Here is an 8,061-nt window from a genome sequence, read left to right as displayed (position 1 = left end):
CACTCACTAACTTCTTCATTACCGTTTTCGGGATTCAAAAGCATGACATAACATTGTTTGGCAGAGCTGTAACCACAGATTTTATAATCACCTCCTTACCTCCTCTTGTGAAAAACTTAAAAGTCCATCCATTTACTCTGCTATTTAACCGATCCTGAACAAATCCAAAAACTTGCACCTTTGAACCCCCCAGATTTTCCGGGATTCCCAAATATGACCCAAATCCTCCTAAGTTATGTATACCTAAGACACCTCGTAATTCCTGTCGTGTATCTTCTTCGATTTTGTGTCCAAACTGAAACCCCTTCATATTCCTTAAGGATCCTAAGAATTGTCTGACATTCTTCCTTCTTAGCTTTGCAAAAGAAAAGACTATCATCTGCAAAGAGTAAATGAGAAATTGGAGGGCAAGCCCTAGCAACCTTTAGACCCGTTAGTTGCTTATTTCTTTCTGCCTTTTTGATATTCACGACCAAAGCTTCTGTGCACATAATAAACAAATAAGGAGATAGAGGATCCCCTTGTCGTAATCCCCTCTGTGGTATTATATGTCCTTTTGGTTGCCCATTTAATAAAACCTTATATTGAACCGAGGAAATGCATTCCATCATTAATTGGATCCAATGCTGATCGAAGCCCATTTTTGTTAGTAGTTCTTGGATGAAGACCATTCAACTCTGTCATAAGCTTTGCTCATGTCCGTTTTTATTGCCAAAAATTTATCCTGACACGATTTGTTAGTCCGCAGACCATGGAACATCTCCTGAGCTATAAGTATATTATCCGATATTAAACGTCCAGGCACAAAAGCCGATTGCGTCTCTGAGATCAGTGATGGAAGACAGACCTTTAATCTTTGACATAATACCTTAGAAATAATCTTGTATCCTACATTACATAAGCTGATAGGTCTGAGTTCAGTCATCCTTGTGGGCCTCTCCTTTTTAGGAATCAAGCAAATATTCGTAATGTTTAACCTTGTATCCAATTTTCCCGATGTCAAAAAATTGTTGACCATTTCCAATAGATCCTTTTTTATCTATTTTAAAATATAATTTAAAGTAAAATAATTGTTTATTTTATTTTAGTTTTATGTTCAGCTAAATCAAAATTTATATTAAAATATTAGAAAGAAAATAATAAAATATAAAATAATAATAATATTTTAAAAAATATAAATTCAATTTTTTTTAAAATTATTGTCGCACATATGGGGTAGGAAAACACCTAATTTAGATTTATCGTAACGAAATTATCGGTTCAGTATATAACTAACATGTAATGTAATATATACACCGGAAAATATTGTAAACAATAAGATTAACCTTATATGCGAGTATATACATACATTACAAAATCTTTTTTTTTGTGCATGCTTGGTACGGTACTTTTGTACAGAAAACCGGAATCACTATCCATCACTGAAACAAAATGTAGTAGGATTATTTTTGCTTATGAAAACAATATTTAGATGAATCACTTTTTGAATAAATGTTAAATTAATTCAAAAACCAAAATACTTCTTTTTACAACATGATATTCTTTATCAAAAGATCAACTCAAATCTAAACATTTTTGTCACCAAAATTGTTAAACTTGACGAGTTGCAAACCACAACCTGAAGCCGCCTTCATACTTCACCTGCCCTAGCTCACGCAGAATAGTTAGCCTGTTCCGAATTGTCTTGTCAACAAGAAGAGCTAATCGTGCCCATGGCATTGCTTTCTCTCCATGCCTCCTGTTATTTCGTTCCCGCCAAAGATGATATATAGTCGCTTGGAAGGTATAACCAAGCCAAAAAAGTTGCAGACTATTGTACTCCCTGAGATGCAGAAGCGGGAGAAGCTCATCCCATACTATTGTGTAGTTACTGCCCAGGAACACGGACATTAGTGAATGCCATAAACTTGAAGAGTACCCACATTCAAAGAACAAGTGATTGCGTGTTTCCTGAGGATGACCACACAGCACACAATCCACTCTCTGTCCTGTTTGCCAACTTTCAATGCGATCACCAGTGGAAAGCCTATTCTTCATTGATAGCCAAGTGAGAAAAGTATATTTAGGTGTTCTATGTGAAAACCATATATCCTTCGCCCACTCTAGCTGCTCATTCTCTTGCCTCAGCATATTGTATGTTTCTTTTGTAATAAACGTGTTTTTGAATTTGTCTCCTTTGAATCTCCAAAGTGAAACATCCACCGCTTCATGACGTCTACTTCAAGCTCTGTTTTCTATCTCAGCTTCCATTCTGTTGAGAATATCCACTCGGTGACGCCGTCGACGATGTATTTGGAACACAGTTGCTACCGTACTTAGATGAATCACATTTCCTTGATAGTGATGATCTCCAGGTTATAAAAATATGGATAATGATAAGCTCATGACTTCGGTTGACCGAGTTGGTTTATATTATATGTAAACAGCTTGTTTTATATGAAGATCGAAGCATAAACATTATAGGTTGGCATTCCAAATTAAACCGAGGTTCGGTTTGGTAAGGGATTGTTAAATTGTCGTATTATTATGTCAACTGATTTATGAAGGTTTAGTAACGTAGTTAAATGACAAAAAGTCCAATGGCATAAGGTGTAATATTAAAGAAAAAATAAGGGTTAATTCTCGACTGTACTTCAATTTTAGTAGTTTAGATGACTGGTTTTATGTTTTTTTATAAAATCTTCAAATTCTGCTAGTGCCACTGCCACTGCCACCAAAAGATTTTACGAAGCAAAGATATGCCAAGGACAATGTATGTCGACAGTAAAATAATAATATCCGTAAATTACAGCGAATATGTAGAACAACGGTCTAAAATATTTTAATATGATGAGATAAGAGAATGTGAGGTGGGGATACGGTAGAGAGTGATAGTTAGAATTGACATATGCAAGATATGTACATAGTCTGAGAAGTGACAAATGAACATGTTGGAATATAGTGAACAAGGAAGCTCAATTACAGAAAATACTTTACTACCCAACAAAAATGAACACTTCATGTGACTCTAGCCAACACACATATTTTCTATCTTCCACTTTTCAATTATGAACTCATTTTCTATTCCGAAATAAACTACCCCATGTTTAAGAATATGTGGTTAGATATATCTTCAGTCTTAAAACTTTAGAATATTTTTTCGTACATAATATTTATCTTCTATAATTATTCTACTTGTAGAAAATAGAGGTTGTAGAACTTTGTATTATATATATTCGGACCCAAAGAAAACAAATTTTGTTTGATATGGACACTGAATAAAACGAATGTATCTTCCAACGACCAGTGAGTAAATTAGAGCAGGGGCGGATCTACAGCCAAGGTGGGTGGGGCACGTGCCCCATACTATGTTAGAAAGCTTATAATTGGTTGATGTTTTATTAATTTATTTGTTGAGTTTCCTATAGATTGTGCCCCATGCAATGTTGAAATCAATTGTTACTGTTTTTATTGATTTATTTGTTGAGTTACGTGTGTATATATATAAATATATTAAATTTTGTGTGTATATGTGTATACTTACTAATAATTTTTATGGTAATGTTCTTGATGCTCTCTGCACCTTCCTTTTTCATTTTAACTTTTCATTTTATTTTTATTTTCAACATTTATTCTTTTTCAAATTATATTATTTCCCTTTTTATTTTTTATGTAACGTTGTGTATTTAGTTTTTCTTTATGACTGATTATAATTTGTATGGTATGCGTCTGTAATTTTATTAAAACTAGTTTTATTCAATTACTTTTTATTTTTTTTTGTAGAACAGAAAGCCACAAACAAATTTAAAATTAGAGTTAAAAAATAATGAGCTAAAAATCAAAATAATAATTAAAAATATTTGAATTTTTGAATGACAAACATATTTGAACAATATTAGCAGTAGACTAACAAAAAAAGTTTCAAAAAAAAATCAAATAATACATAGGTTATGATTCCTAAATCCATACTTTTTGTGCTTGAGCTCAAAACGGGTATTGTTCCATAATCAAATTCTAAAACATATTACAACTATTAGTTTAATTTTTTTTCATCCGAAATTTTATTTGTGCCACATACGATATATTTTTCTGTGTCCGCCCCTGAATTAGAGGATAACAAAGAACAATATATACAATGAGCCGAATGCCTACGAGGCGCTTATATATGCAGCCATTGTAACAACACATATTTGTTTTACCATTTCATCTACGAGTATAAGAACAAACCAGCGGAGAGAGAAAGAGTAATGTATAATTTGTGTGTGTGTGTGTCCACTGTTAAAACTGTTATTCTATAATTAGCGTATAATTATATAGATATGTACACATGCATAGTACTTATTCTCGAATTCATATTTTCTGACATTGTCGTATCAGCTTATGGTACAATTCTGTTTTGTTTCAATCGTATTCCATTTATTACTAATATAACGAGATCTATTATTTTACTAATTTAACAGGATCAATAATGCTTCATGTATTATTGAATCGACAAGGATATATATAGTCGCCATCTAAATGTTTTGTTTGCTTCTAGTATATATAGAACAAAAAGCTCTGATAAAAAGATAAGAGAATTTTACACCCAAAAACAAAGATAAGAGAAAGAAAATCAAGAACAGAACGAAAAGAGTTCAAAATCATTAAGGGAGAAAACTTTGATGACGGAAGAAAGTAACAAGAATCTTCAACGAGGGGTTATCATAAAAGTTCTATAAATATATTAAACAGATATTAGAGCATCTTTACAGAGAGCCTTTAAGTGGGGTTGTTAACATAATAGGGTAATAAAACTAAAGAAAAAAAATGATTAATTTGAAGGGGCGTGTCTTAATTGGGAGTGCGAAGGCACGGGTTGATGCAGACACGTGTCGCTTTTTTACTGGAGAGAGGAGCGGTGTCTGGGTGTAAACGGTGAATTCATTTTTCTTTTCTTCTTTCTCTCGTTCTGTTTCTCGTCTCTCTTGCGAAAGGCGATTCAATGGCGACTCTCCCCTTTGCGGTGGCTCTACTCGACGGAACGGCGACAGCTCTATCGATCTCTCCTCGACGGAACAGCGACGGCTCTATTATCGGTGGGTCTCGGCGAGGAAAGAAAACTGCGACCTTTCTATCGGTGCCTCTCCTTGACCAAGCTAAACGAAGACATCTCTCTCTATCGGTGGTTCTCTGAAACGAAGAATACCGGTGACTGTTGCGGCTGAGGCAAATCGAAAGGTAAACTCGCATGCATGTCTTTATATTCTTCATCGTGAATCTTAATAATTCCTCTGGTTTGTTTTGATTTGTTGTGTCTTTAGGTGGATTGATCAAGAGCGATGATCCATATTGATTTTCTCTCTGTGTAAGATTTTGTTCTTATTCATTATGAATTTGTAAAACAAATCCTCTGAGTATTTTTTGATTTGTTTGTATCTGTGTTGTCTTTAGGTGGATTGATCAAGAGGCTGTCCGGGACAGATTGTGTCTGTGTAGCTTTAGGTGTATTTTGCTGCTTGTTCTCCATCAATTTTGAATATGAAAATTCACAATTTCTATTCTGATTTGTCTCGTTTTTTTGTGTTTAGGTGTGATAAAGCATCACACAGGTTCTTCACATAGAGGGCCTACGATTATTCACACAGGTAAAACCTATATCTTTACTCTGTTTAAGTGTGATAAAGCATTGTACTTGTTGGTGGTTAGTGTTAGGTTATGTACGTAATAAATTACTTTGGTTATTGTTAGATTACAGTTGGCTTGGGTAATAAATTGCTTTAGTTTTTGGTAGATAGAAATCAATGGTCTTGGTGTTGATTGTGTTAGATAAAATGTCCAATCGGATAGCTTGGTTGTGATCAATGCAGTAGATAGAAATCAATGGTGTGTTGTGTTCATTGTGTTAGATAGAAATCAATGCAGTGATAGGATTCATTAATCTATAAAAAAACTTGCCTTCACCTCTTTTTTGAAATTTTTTCAAACGTGTTCTCCTCTTTCCACTTCCTCAGTTTTCTTCTTTTATTGCCTCTTTCTGCCTCGCTTCAGCGATGGATTCTATTCCTTCTGGAACTTCAAAGTTTGTTGAACTATTAAATAGTCAACAAACTGTTTCCTTTGGTAACTATGAAGAAAGTGTTCAACTTTCTTCATCCCAAGTTCCATTTCTAGGCAGCCAGGGAACCGGAGCTTCAAACTTTGAAGGAGATAGTGCTCCTGAGCGTAGAGAACGATGGAAGTGGACACCAACGGATGATGTTGTCCTGATCAGTTCGTGGCTCAACACGAGCAAGGATCATGTGGTTGGCAACGAGCAAAAATCCTCCGGTTTTTGGAAAAGGATTGCTGCATACTTCGCGGCAAGTCCTCTGGTTGCTGGCTTCAAGGAGAGGGAGCCAAGTCACTGCAAGCAACGATGGCACAGGATCAATGACCTAGTGTCTAAGTTCAGTGGATCATATGAAGCTGCTACTAGAGAGAGGACTAGCGGCCAGAATGAGAACGACGTTCTGAAGCTTGCTCATCAAATATACTGCAACAACTACAAGAAGAAATTTACACTTGAACACGCGTGGAAGGAGTTGCGACATGACCAGAAGTGGTGCGACCTTGGTACTGCAACAACTGAAGGGAGCTTAAAGAAGAGGAAGTGTGAAGTTGGTGCAGTTACCTCAAGCTCTCAAGCAATTGAGAACAAGCGTCCCCCTGGAGTGAAAGCGGCAAAGTTGAGTGGTAAGAAGCCGGTGTTAGACGAGAAAACTTTTAATGATTTTAAGTGTATGTGGACAATCAAAGAGAAGGAGTTGGCCTCGAAAGAAAAGTTGTCTAAGATGAGTCTCCTTGAGAGTCTTATTGGAAGAAAGGAATCTCTAACTGAGTTTGAAGAAACCCTCAAGAACAAGCTCATAACTGACTTGTTGTCAGATTAGTTTCATGTTTAAGTTATGTCTGTTGTTTTAAAGTTTAAGATCGTGTTTCATGTTTAAGTTCTGTCTGTTGTTTTAAAGTTTAAGATCGTGTTTCATGTTTAAGTCATGTTTCAAAGTTTGTTTTAAGGTCAAATGTTTGTATGAAATGTAGTTGAAAGTTTGGTTTAAATTGACATAATGTTTCAATCCGTAATGTTTTAAATGTTCAAAGATTGTAGTTCACAGTTTGTTTTATCTTGTAATGCAGGTCTTGTCTTGGTGTTGGACAGGTCACGAGAGTGGACAGGTCAGGGGAGTCGACCATTGGCTTGTTGTTGGAGAGGTCACGGGAGTTTGTAGTCTTTTGTCTATATAATTGTCTGTATTGTACTGGAGAGTCAGAGTTTGTTGTCTTGTGTCACGGGAGTTGTAGTCACGAGAGTGAGAGTGAGAAAGAGTTTGTATCACGAGAGTGAGAGAGAGTTTGTATCACGAGACATTCATTCTCTTGTTATATAATTCACAAGTGTAATTCTCTCATCGTCTAGCAATCTCATTTTCTCATCTCATTCTCAACGTCTAGCAATTCTGTCTTTACATTCTATTCACAAACAAACTCATCAGAAATCTATTCTCTCTATTCTCACAATTCTCATCACAAACACATTTATAAAAAACTAAAACAAATTCTCATGGCATCTTCTTCTAATAACAATTTCGAGGGATCAATGGATGAAATTTTTGATCATCATTTCGAGCAAGCATTTGACACGGTGTACAATCATATCGGTGATCAGTTAGAAAACGAAAGGAAGACAAGGAAAAAAAAGAGTTTTTATCGAAAGACACCGTGAAGAAGGCCATCTCCAGTTATGGAATGATTATTTTAGTGACGTTACGACGTATCCTGAAAATCTATTCCGACGATGATTTAGGATGAACAAGTCATTGTTCATGTTTATTGTTGATTGCCTCTCCAATGAAGTCCCGTTCTTTCGTCAAAAGAAAGACGTTACCGGAATATGTGGTATCTCTGCACTTCAAAAATGTACAGCAGCTATTCGCGTGTTGGCATATGGTTCTGCGCTTGATGCGGACGACGAATACCTCAGGCTCGGTGCAACCACTGCTCGGTTATGTGTGGAAAATTTTGTAGAAGCAATAATAAATTTGTTCGGCGATGAGTACCTAAGAA

The sequence above is a fragment of the Brassica oleracea genome, chromosome C9 (genome assembly GCF_000695525.1).
Source record: "Brassica oleracea var. oleracea cultivar TO1000 chromosome C9, BOL, whole genome shotgun sequence".
Taxonomy (NCBI): domain Eukaryota; kingdom Viridiplantae; phylum Streptophyta; class Magnoliopsida; order Brassicales; family Brassicaceae; genus Brassica; species Brassica oleracea.
The sequence above is the reverse complement of the archived record's forward strand: the minus strand, read 5'-3'. Positions refer to the sequence as shown.